Here is an 11,123-nt window from a genome sequence, read left to right on the forward strand (position 1 = left end):
GAAAGGATGAGGCAGGTTCAAGGAGAAAGGAGATGAGACCCCACCTCATACTCAGATGCCACATTGAAGGAGCCCCTGCAAGTGATCAGGGACTTGAATGAGCACAGAGGGAACTAAAATATCAACTTGCAGAAGAGGAAGAGAGATTCCCACAGTAGAGGCTGTGGGATGGGCAGCCACAGTCAGAGATGAGATGGGAAAATGTTACTGAGTTTCAGAAGCTAGAGAGCCACTGGCCAATGTTGAGGCAGGAAGTACGGGAAAGCAACAGGGGAGACGCCAACCAGCAGAGCTATTGTCCTGCAGTGAGCCTGTTGCGAGAAGAGGCTTTGAGTGACAGCAACAGTGGATGCCAGTGGAGAAGTAATTGCAGATCAAAGGTTTCTCTGCCAATGTCAAAGTTATGCGTAAGTCTTCCAGAGCCTCTGACCACCCCCAGGGAGATGGGAAGGAAAAGGAAGGTGAGGTGAAACAAAATGCCTAGGTACCCCCAAAAAGACTGAGTTTAAGCTAAATGCAGTGGTTCTCAGCCAAGGACAATTTTATACCTCCAAGGACATTTGATATGATCTGGAGACATTTTGTGGTTGGCACAACTAGGAAGGGCAGGAGGCTCCTGGCGTCTTGTGAGTGGAGGCCAGGGATGCTGCTAAACATCGCAAAACATGTAGGACAACCTTCACAACAAAGAATTATCCTGTCCAAAATGTGAAGAGTATTGATGTTGAGAAACCCTGAGCCAAAGTAACTGAGTTATCAGCAGAAATGAGAACATGAGAAATGTTTAAAAAGGAAATTTACACTTTTGCACACCCAAATTCCTATAACTGAACACACACACACAATAACACAAAGATGGAGGTTTGAAGAACATAGGGGAGTGGAAGTTAAAATGGTAGTAGACAGCCCTGAGAAATGTCAAAAAATTTTTAAGCTCACAACAGCACTTTTTTTTTTTAGGCAAAAACAAGTCTTGCCGAAAAGTTACAAGCAGTCAAAATGTGACTGTTAGTGGCACTATTTTGACCTTGTAGTTTTTGCTTCTCCTTGGTCAACAAAAGGGTGTGCAGGCTGCACTTTCCCCAGCTGGGTGAAAAAACAAAAAAAAAAAGGGCAGAGGAAACTGGAATAGACTTCAACTCCACTGACACTGCTCCTCAGATCCAACATCAAGCTAGACAAGCAAGCCCTGGCTGGTCAGTCTAGAGGTTGTTGTTCCACCACTGAGTGACACAGGCCATGCTACATTTGCAAGAAAAAAATGAGCAGGAAAAACAAGTGTAGGTCACTAGGGTTGAGCAGGCATCCACCCCTTCAAAACTCTGCATGGAAGAGGTAATCCTTGTAAGAGGCACAGCTTACCAAGGCACAGAGCTTCCAGTTCTTGTTGTAGCTGAATAAGATGGTAATATCCTGGCTGCTCGTTTCAAAGTCTGTGACTCAGCAATGCATTCTGGTATCACAGACCTGGGGATCACCATCAAGTTCCTCTGCCTGAGAATCGGATCCCAACCTGGATCGCCTGGCTATGATCACCTTGATCTTGGGATCCTCCAGGAGGGAAGGGTTCTCAGCCTTGGCCCAGGGGCTGTCAGGAGAGCCAAGGGGACCACAGGCAGTCACCACAATGCCTTTAGAGTGGCAGTACTGGATTAACTTCTCCTGAGTGAGGCACAGGTGGCACTCCATTTGGTTAACTGCTGGCTTATAGTTTAACCCAAGTTTGTTTAAAATCCCCTCAACCTGGAGATGGTTGAAGGTGGAGATGCCAGTAGCTTTCACCAGTCAGTCCTTCAATCCACCAGCTCTTTATGGCCACCCATGTGTCCACAATGTCAGTGTCACTGGGAACCATGTGCCCGACTCATCCAATGGGAAGGATTCCTTCCCAGGCTTACAGCTGGCTGGCCAGAGAACAAGGTAGTAGTCCAGGTATCCCTGCTTAGGGTCACTGAGCATCTTCTGACAGGCTCCTTTCACCAGGCCCTTTCCATGGTACGTGCACCAGAGTTTGCTGATGATGAAGAGCTCCTCATGCTTCACCATCTGCCCCCTGAACTTCTCCTGAATGGCCACCCCTATCTCATTCTCATTCTCATTCTGGTACCTGGGCTCAGTTGATGTGGCGGTACCTGATATCAATCGCCACCTTCACAGCCTTGGCCACCTGGCCTGGAGAGGACATTCAGGTGCCCAGCCCCAGGATGGCCATCTTCGTGCCATTGTTGAGCACAAGGTGGCTGGCCATGGATGCAGTGCTTCCCAGACCACTTCCCAGAAACATGCACAGAAACTTCAATATTTAAAGGTTAGGTAGGAAACACCAGTAAAGAAAGACTTGGAAGAACCCGGGCGCGGTGGCTCATGCCAATAATTCCAGCATTTTAGGAGGCCAAGGCGGGTGGATCACGAGGTCAGGAGATCGAGACCATCCTGGCTAACATGGTGAAACCCTGTCTCTACTAAAAACACGAAAAAATTACCCAGGCATGGTGGTGGGCACCTGTAGTCCCAGCTACTCGGGAGGCTGAGGCAGGAGAATGGCGTGAATCCGGGAGGTGGAGCTTGCAGTGAGCCAAGATCGCATCACTGCACTCCACTCTGGACGACAGAGTGAGACTCTGTCTCAAAAAAAAAAAAAAAAAAAAAAGGAAAGAAAGACTTGGAAGAGGGACAGCAAGGTACTAAAGACACCAAGAGAGTGTATATTATCACAACAACTAACGAAAAAGGACAGAGGAGCTCAAGAAGGACAGAGTAAACTGTGTAAAATGCCCTAAGAAATCAAGGTGATAAGCTAAATGTACAGATGAGTTGAATTCTGCTTCTTGTCTATTAGGGGAGGTGGGGAGGAATGGGATCCAGAGAACACATGAAAGGATTCGCTTTAGATGAAAGAGATTCCTCCTCCACTGGAACAGGAGAGAAGAGAATAGGGGCTAATACAAGTAGGTTTATAAATCATATTGCAATAAGTTGTGAATTTCCCACTTAGGAAGCAAAAAGTCATCTGCAGAAATTGAGAGGAAGAGAAGAGAAGCCAGAGAGTGTGGAAGATTTGAAATGGCAATTATAGAGAGTGGTGGGCCAGTCAATTAAATCAATTTGGTAGGATGCACGGGCAGCATGGAGTGCCCAGTTGAGGCTGGTGACTATGAAACTGTAGTGACAATGGGCAGCCTATATGTGATAACTCCCCAGCACTTCTCAGCTGCCTGATACAATCACAGAGATGACAAAATAGCTAGTTTAGCCAACAGAGGGTTTGGTTAGGATCAATGGTTATTTAACTGGGATTTGTGTCAGAATCACACTGGGAATTTTTTGGGAACACTCACACACATGCATGGACTATGTCCCTGAGATTCCAGGCTTCATAAACCTGATGGTTGGCCAGGACATTTGTGTTCTGAGGAAGTTTCCCAGTGATATGCAACAGCAGTTATGAACCACTCATCAGTTCGGGTGCAACTAAAGAAGACTGACAAGGGAGTGAGCAAGAGTGACATTGGAACAATGGGCAGTAAAATCTAAGCCAAATTCAAGAGAAAGGTAAAGACATAGCGTCTCACAGGTAGGGATAATACAGAGATAAATAGGTAGGAGATCACATAAACTCAAATAACAGGACCTATATAGAAAGAGTGCTTATAGCAAGTCCTAGAAAGGGCGAATTTAGGCTGGGCACCGTGTCTCACACCTGTAATCCCTGCACTTTGGGATGCCGAGGTGGGTGGATCACCTGAGGTCAGGAGTTCAAGACCAGCTTGGCCAACATGCTGAAACCCCGTCTCTACTAAAAATATAAAAATTAGCTCGGCATGGTGGCAGGTGTCTGTAATCCCCAGTTACACAGGAGGCTGAGGCAGGAGAATCCCTTGGACCTGGGAGGCGGAGGTTGCAATGAGCTGAAATTGTGCTACTGCACTCCAGTCTGGGCAACAAGAACAAAACTCCATCTCAAAAAAAAAGAAAGAAAAAAAATAAAGGGCAAATTTAGGGGACATTTTATTCTCATCATAACTTTTATGGAGAAGAAAACAATAATCTAAAATCTCCCATAAATCCATAATCTCCCAGTATTTTCGGGCTGGGCACGGTGGCTCACATCTGTAATCCCAGCACTTTGGGAGGCCAAGGTGGGCAGATCATGAAGTCAGGAGATAGAGACCATCCTGGCTAACATGGTGAAACCCCATCTCTACCAAAATACAAAATAAAATTAGCCTGGGCATGGTGGCGGGAGCCTGTAGTCCCAGCTACTGGGGAGGCTGAGGAAGGAGAATGGCGTGAACCGGGAAGGTGGAGCTTGCAGTGAGCCGGGATCGTGTTACTGCACTCCAGCCTGGGTGACAGAGCAAGACTCTGTCTCAAAAACAAACAAACAAACAAACAAAAAGCAGTGTTTTCTTGTAAATGATGGCCCAGAAATGCTTGCTATTTCTTTGATACTAATTAAACACTGAAATTTCCACAGATTGATTAGGTCATAGAATGTTGCCCATAGCAGCTATAAGCATGTGCCCCATTATTCACAGATGTCTGCCCACAGTGGACAAAAAACAAAAAGAAGAATACACTTTAAGTATGGAAAGAGAAAATCCATGATGAGAAGTGCTGTCACTACACTGACAGCTGGAGTTCCTGGGGAAGCTTTAATCACTTTACCATAAGCCATGGTTTTTTTGTCATCCAAACTGCAAGAGAGTAACACTAAATAAGAGACAGAGGTTGTAACATTCTTATACAATTCATACTTTGCCATTTTCCTGTACATTTACTTTTATAATTCTCCTTATAGTAAATAAAGTTATCCCTATAAAAGAACATTATTTTAGGATGGAGGCAATAAGAAGACTTTGAATAATGAGAGCCTTAGAAAACAAATTCGAAGAATTTTCACCTCGGGATAATAAATTATTTAGATAGATCATGTTTTTAAGACCAATGAATCTTTAAAGTTGTCTGCTTCTAATTTCAAGAATATTAGCTATGATCTGTGATATTCTCATCCCCCAGCAGCCCTTCTGCCCAACACTACCAACAAGGAAGATTGCTTGTGCGTTGGGTTCAGTGTCTAACTCCACTGGCATGGTGGAGACTGAGCCTGTGCACTGGCCTGAGGGGCTGAACAAAGTCTGTGAAGAGAAGAGAACACCCTCTGAAAATTGGCCTCCCAGCCTGGTCTAAGGGTGACTTCTCCTGTCACACTCTATGGGGTTGGCCAATGGTGAAGGAGTAGTCTCTCCTTGTAGCATTCCCTCAGGGACAAGTTTCTATATTAAAATCTAGTGGCTTCCAGAGCTTTGTTTTGTTTTGATTTGATTTTTTTTTCCCAGGATCGGGTCCAAATTCAATGGCAGAGAAGACTCTTCAGGGTCCAGCCACTGGTTCCACCTCTAGCCCCTCTCCTATCACTTTTCTCTCTCTTTGAAGCCTGCACACCAGCCACACCAAGTGATAGTATTTCTGGGTGATAACATGCTCTCATGACTGTGTCTTGTACATATGTCTTATACACAATCCCCTAAACCTCCTGGTTGGGAGACAGAGCACAGATTCTATTCCCGGCTTTGCCATCAACTATACAGGTGACCTCAGTTTCTCTGTCTATAGCATAAGGGGGTTAGAGGCTTAATCATTGCTAAGTTGTGGCCTATGGTTCAAATCTGGCCCCATATAAGCTTAGACATGCATTGTGTGTGTGTATCACTCTCCAGTCCAGCCCAGCCCAGTCCCCCACTTTCTCTCATCTATACCCAGCAGTGTTACACATTTACATCAGTTTCTGGCCCTTAAAGGTACATTAATAGGCCACCAAGAGGCCAGATGATCTCTAAGGTTTCTTCCATGTGAAATAAATTAACTCCAAAAACACAGGCTCAAGCAGATGGTAAATGTGCAAGAAATGCATAAAAGACCTCAGCATCAGGTACTAGAGACCCTATCAAATAGTCCTGGACTGACACCAAGACCTTTATAAAACAATCAGATTCCCTTGAGTGATCCCATATGGCTAACGACTTTGCTTTCTTTTACCACGTGGCTTAGCAGGTATTAGCACCGTTGCTCCCGGGATGGTCTGCTTTTCCACACAAAATCAAACTGATTTCTCCACAGAACACCTGTTCCTTTTGAAGCTGTAACCCAATGATCAATAATCTTTATTTTCCTTCCTGAATAGTAATTTACTCAAGAGAAAACCGAGGTCCTACTATTTCTCATTTTAACACAGACTAGTATCTGCAAGTTTCTGTTGTAACAGAGGAAATCTGGAGCCCATTTCTCTCAACCACTTGATTTTGACAGGATCATGAACCACTAGAATTCCAGTCCACCCTGGGGAAACATGTTGCTCAGACCTGTGATATATGCTCATCTACTCCCAACATCCATTTCCTTTGACATAAAGTATATGGCCTTTCCTCTGACCAAAGCCCACTTCTTCTTAAACTAGTTTGAACCTTTTTTGCACTAAACTGTATGCTGATCAGGTGTGGCAGAAACAAATAAATCATCCAATTTTCCCAAAGAGAAAAGGCTATGACGACTGCTAAAAGGCAGAGGACTGGATCAGAGGGTCTCGTAAGACCCCTTCTAGCTCATCTGTTTTGTACTGTAAGTTCATTAAAAGATTGTGCCAGGCCTGGTGCGGTGGCTCGCGCCTGTAATCTCAGCACTTTGGGAGGCCGAGGCAGGTGGAGCACGAGGTCAGGAGATGGAGACCATCCTGGCTAACATGGTGAAACCCCGTCTCTACTAAAAATACAAAAATATTAGCTGGGCGCAGTGGTGGGCACCTGTGGTCCCAGCTACTCAGGAGGCTGAGGCAGGAGAATGGTGTGAACCCGGGAGGCAGAGTTTGCAGTGAGCCAAGATCACGCCACTGCACTCCAGACTGGGCGATAGAGCTAGACTCCGTTTCAAAAAAAAAAAAAAAAAGATTGTGCCAAAACAGTGAATGCCTCATAATAATTCATGAATAGAAATTATTGCTGAAAAAGAAATGTAGAAGGAAGGAAGAAAAGAAGAAGAAAAAAGGAAGGAAGGCAGGAAGGCAGGCAGGCAGGAAGGCAGGCAGGAAGGCAGGAAGGCAGGAAGGCAGGAAGGCAGGAAGGCAGGAAGGCAGGAAGGCAGGAAGGAAGGAAGGAAGGAAGGAAGGAAGGAAGGAAGGAAGGAAGGGGCCGAAGCACGGTGGCTCACGCCTGTAATCCCAGCATTTTTGGAGGCCAAGGCGGGCGGATCACCTGAGGTCGGGAGTCCAAGACCACCCTGACCAATATGGAGAAACTCCATCTCTACTAAAAACACAAAAATTAGCTGGGCGTGGTGGCATGTGCCTATAATCCCAGCTACTCAGAAGGCTGAGGCAGGAGAATTGCTTGAACCCTGGAGGCGGAGGTTGCAGTGAGCCAAGATCGCACCACTGTACCCCAGCCTGGGTGACAGATGCAGAAAAAAGAGGAAAGAAAGAAAGAACGAACGAACAAATGAAAGAAAGAGAGAAATGTAATTGTCTATAAACACATTAATACACCTTCCTCTCCAAAAATGAAAACAAAATCATTGAGGATGTTCACATGAAGATGATAAATTCTAGACATCAAAGGAAAGGTCAAAGTAGCACGTGGCTAGAATACGCAGAACGGCGCCCAGAGATTTGATAATTATGTTCAGGTGATGATCTACAGCTCTGGAGACTCCAGACCTGAGATCCCCAGGATGATTTATGACTGCAGAGCTATGTGCAAGAAATGTATTTGGAAGCGGAGCAAAGAAAGATGAGCTAGTGTCTCAATAAGTGCTTGTAATCCTCTGAGAAACAGCTAAGTCCTTTTAAAATTTATAACAAATATATGAACATTTCGGATCTTGATTACCTTTTGGAAATGAGTACGTACTGTGACTGAAAAGATAGGGTGGGGATACATGCAACCAGAATTATGGTGGTTTTCAATTAATCGCATTCCTTTGACAATTTTTCTTTTATTTCTGAAACTTATTTGGCTAGGCATTATATCAACTAAGAACTCTACAAGTTGACTCTATGGTATAATCACACAACTACATTCTAATAACTATTCATCTGCACAGCAGTCAAAAGGGCTGCTTTGCACCTACGTGGCAAAAGAGATCAACATGAGAAAGAAGAGAAAGCAACAAAAGGGAAAGAAGAGTCAATGGGAGGAAGGAAGGGAGGAAGGAAGGGAGGAAGGAAGGGAGGAAGGAAGGAAGGGAGAGAGGAAAGGAGGAAGAAAAAAGTTTTTTAAGTTAAGCAAATTGTTAACTTATTCCATCTCCAAAGTTGAAAAAGATCAGACAGTTACTAAAATAAACAATTTCTCCCCAAATCTATTTTGGTTCTTCTTTTTTGAATTTTTTTTTCTTCTATTGCTTTAGTAAGTTGTACTTTTTGTTTCTATACTTTTAGTGGTTACCCTAGAAATATAATACCATACCCATGCTTATGAAAGACTAAAGTGAATGAAAATCTTTACCATGTTCTCTGATGATACAAAGCTTAAATTGTGCTAAATTAACAAAACCTATGAAAAGAGAGAAGGGAAGAAAATAAAGAAGGAAGAAAGGAAAGTGGGAGGAGGAGAACACAAGAATCGAGAGAGAAATTTTCTGAAAAGATGTTTTAAAGAATGGCCTTAAGAAGGCAGACATCAAAGTCCTACAGATAAGGTAGAATAAAATGGGAGCTCAAAAAGAGAAAGTGGTTTGCCCAACATCACACAGATAGGAACAGAGCCAGTACTTGAACAAAATCTAGTGCCCTTTCCCGTAATCTCATGCTGCATCACTAGAAACTGCTACTCAGTGCATGTGGCTTCCAAAGAAGTCCCAAAGGCAGGCTGGGCATGGTGGCTCACACCTATAATCCCAGCACTTTGGGAGGCCGAGGCAGGTGGATCACCTGAGATTGGGAGTTCGAGACCAGCCTGACCAACATGGAAAAACCCTGTCTCTACTAAAAATACAAAATTAGCCGGGTGTGGTGGTGCATACCTGTAATCCCAGTTACTTGGGAGCCTGAGGCAGGAGAACTGCTTGAACCGGGAAGCAGAGGTTGTGGTGAGCCGAGCAATAAGAGAGAAACTCCATCTCAAAAACAAAACAAAAAAGAAGTCCCAAAAGCTATTGCTAAAACCCCTTTGCAGGTCAAGGTTTGCAATGTTTCCCCCCACCCCCACCTCCACTCCACCCCCAAAAGAATGACAGCATTGGCAAATTGATCAAATAGATGTATTTGCAACCAAACAGAACTAAGACTTTCATTCCTAAATAATAACCCTGGGGGAAAAGAGTCTACATGACTGATGGCCGTTTGGAAAACTTAGTTTTTCTTTTCTGTATAAATAAACATCATTAAGTATTTGCGTGGTACATCCAGTGCAAATCGAACATAGGTGATGCCAATGAGCCCTCTTAAAAATGCCTTTTTCTGCTGTACCCATCCTTCTCTACATAATCAGCTCCTTGGGAAATCCAAGCATATGCTGGTATGGCATAATGAGCCATACCTTGGCCTTCCACTTCATTTCTTTATCCCTAATATGAAATGCATGCTATCAATTTTAACAGTTCTAAAATTTTCCTACCTGTGAGATGTTATTGCATTATAGTTGTACATTGCAGTGAAATGTACATTACAGTGAAATAAAAAGGAGCTTTTGAATATGTCTGGATGCTTTTATGGACGTTGCTTCACGAGGGTTTGAACTAATTTGGTCATGGGAGAAACTGTTTTAAGGTAATATGCAAAATATGTCTGTATTTTTAAATATTAAATTTTACAAAAAATTGGCAGCATGTTTGCCTTGTAGTTTGGGTTTATTTTTCCATTTAATGTGTACAAGGAAACAAAGTAAATTAATCCTTTGAATTAAAAAAAAATTCATTTGGTTTCAAAATTGAGCCCAAAAAAAGATTCCAGAATCTGATTTATTAGCTAAAGTTTTAAGGGATTAGATACAGTTCTACTCAAAAATCAGGGTAAAAGTACCACAGTAATGAAATCACCTTGTATGAAATAATCTATATTACATAAAACTCTACCAGTGAATAAGCATCAGGAAAAACATTACACAGTCATTAGGGTCACAAAGCTGAGGGGAAATAATGGTAAATTCAAATGTTTTATAGTTTGAGCTTAGACACACTGGGATTCATGAAAAGTGCTAAGTAAAACAACTGAGCCCCCATGTCTGAGAGTCTAATAATAACTATTACGTTGCCTTTTACAAAGCGCTTACTATGCTGAGTACCTTACACACATTATCCCATTTAATCTTCACAATAACTTATGAAGTGGGTAATATTTTTATTTCATTTTTATAGATGTCTAACTAAAGCTTAGAGAGATGGTCCACAGTCACTCAGATGATACACAGAAAGACTCCTGCGTCAAACCACGTCTGACTCCAGAATATGAATTCTTCATTATTATACAATGTGAACTTTCTATTAAAGAAATCCATTGTTCATTCATTCAAACAAACACTTCTGTTGATCAAACAGCCAGCAGAAGTTTTAAAAAGTAATCAGATTTGTTTTTTATAAAGCTTTGCAATTGAGTAACAAATGGACTATGTGGAGGAAGAGACTGGTATCAGGGACACTGCTTAGGATGCTACTGCACAAGTCTGAGCAAAACGTGAGGAAAACCCCTACTTAGGCAGGGGCAGTGGAGATGGAGAAAAGGAATCAACTTTAAATATATTTTATAATAATATGAGTAAGTGTAGATGAGAAACTGCATAGTAAGGGGTGAGGGAAAAGGAGTTATTAAGGATGACCCTGTGTCTTCTGGCTTGGAGCCTGAGTGATGCCACTGATGGAAGGGAGAGTACAGGAAGACAAAAAGGCTGAGAAGAGGCCAGTGGAGACAATGAATTCAGTTTTGGTGCCTGGGGTCATTCAGTTTTATGTGCAGAGCTAATGATAGTCGTAAGAGTCATTACCATGTGGATAGAGGTTAAAATCAAGGGAACAAGTGAAATCACTCAGGGAGGGTTTATAGAGTTAGAAGAGGAAAAAAAAAAAAAAAAAAGTAGTAGCTGGAAGAACCCTGTGGAATATCAGCATTTAAGGCCTGGGCAGAGAAAGAGAAAGAG

At 43.0% G+C, this 11,123-nt stretch overlaps 1 pseudogene; it reads right to left on the reverse strand.

Moving 5' to 3' along the window:
- Window positions 1–1,314: 1,314 nt before the first annotated feature.
- On the reverse strand, window positions 1,315–2,248 carry LOC108524780 (aldose reductase pseudogene; annotated as a pseudogene).
- Window positions 2,249–11,123: the final 8,875 nt, after the last annotated feature.

This window comes from Rhinopithecus bieti, unplaced genomic scaffold (assembly GCF_001698545.2).
Source record: "Rhinopithecus bieti isolate Rb0 unplaced genomic scaffold, ASM169854v2 scaffold_83527, whole genome shotgun sequence".
Taxonomy (NCBI): Eukaryota; Metazoa; Chordata; class Mammalia; order Primates; family Cercopithecidae; genus Rhinopithecus; species Rhinopithecus bieti.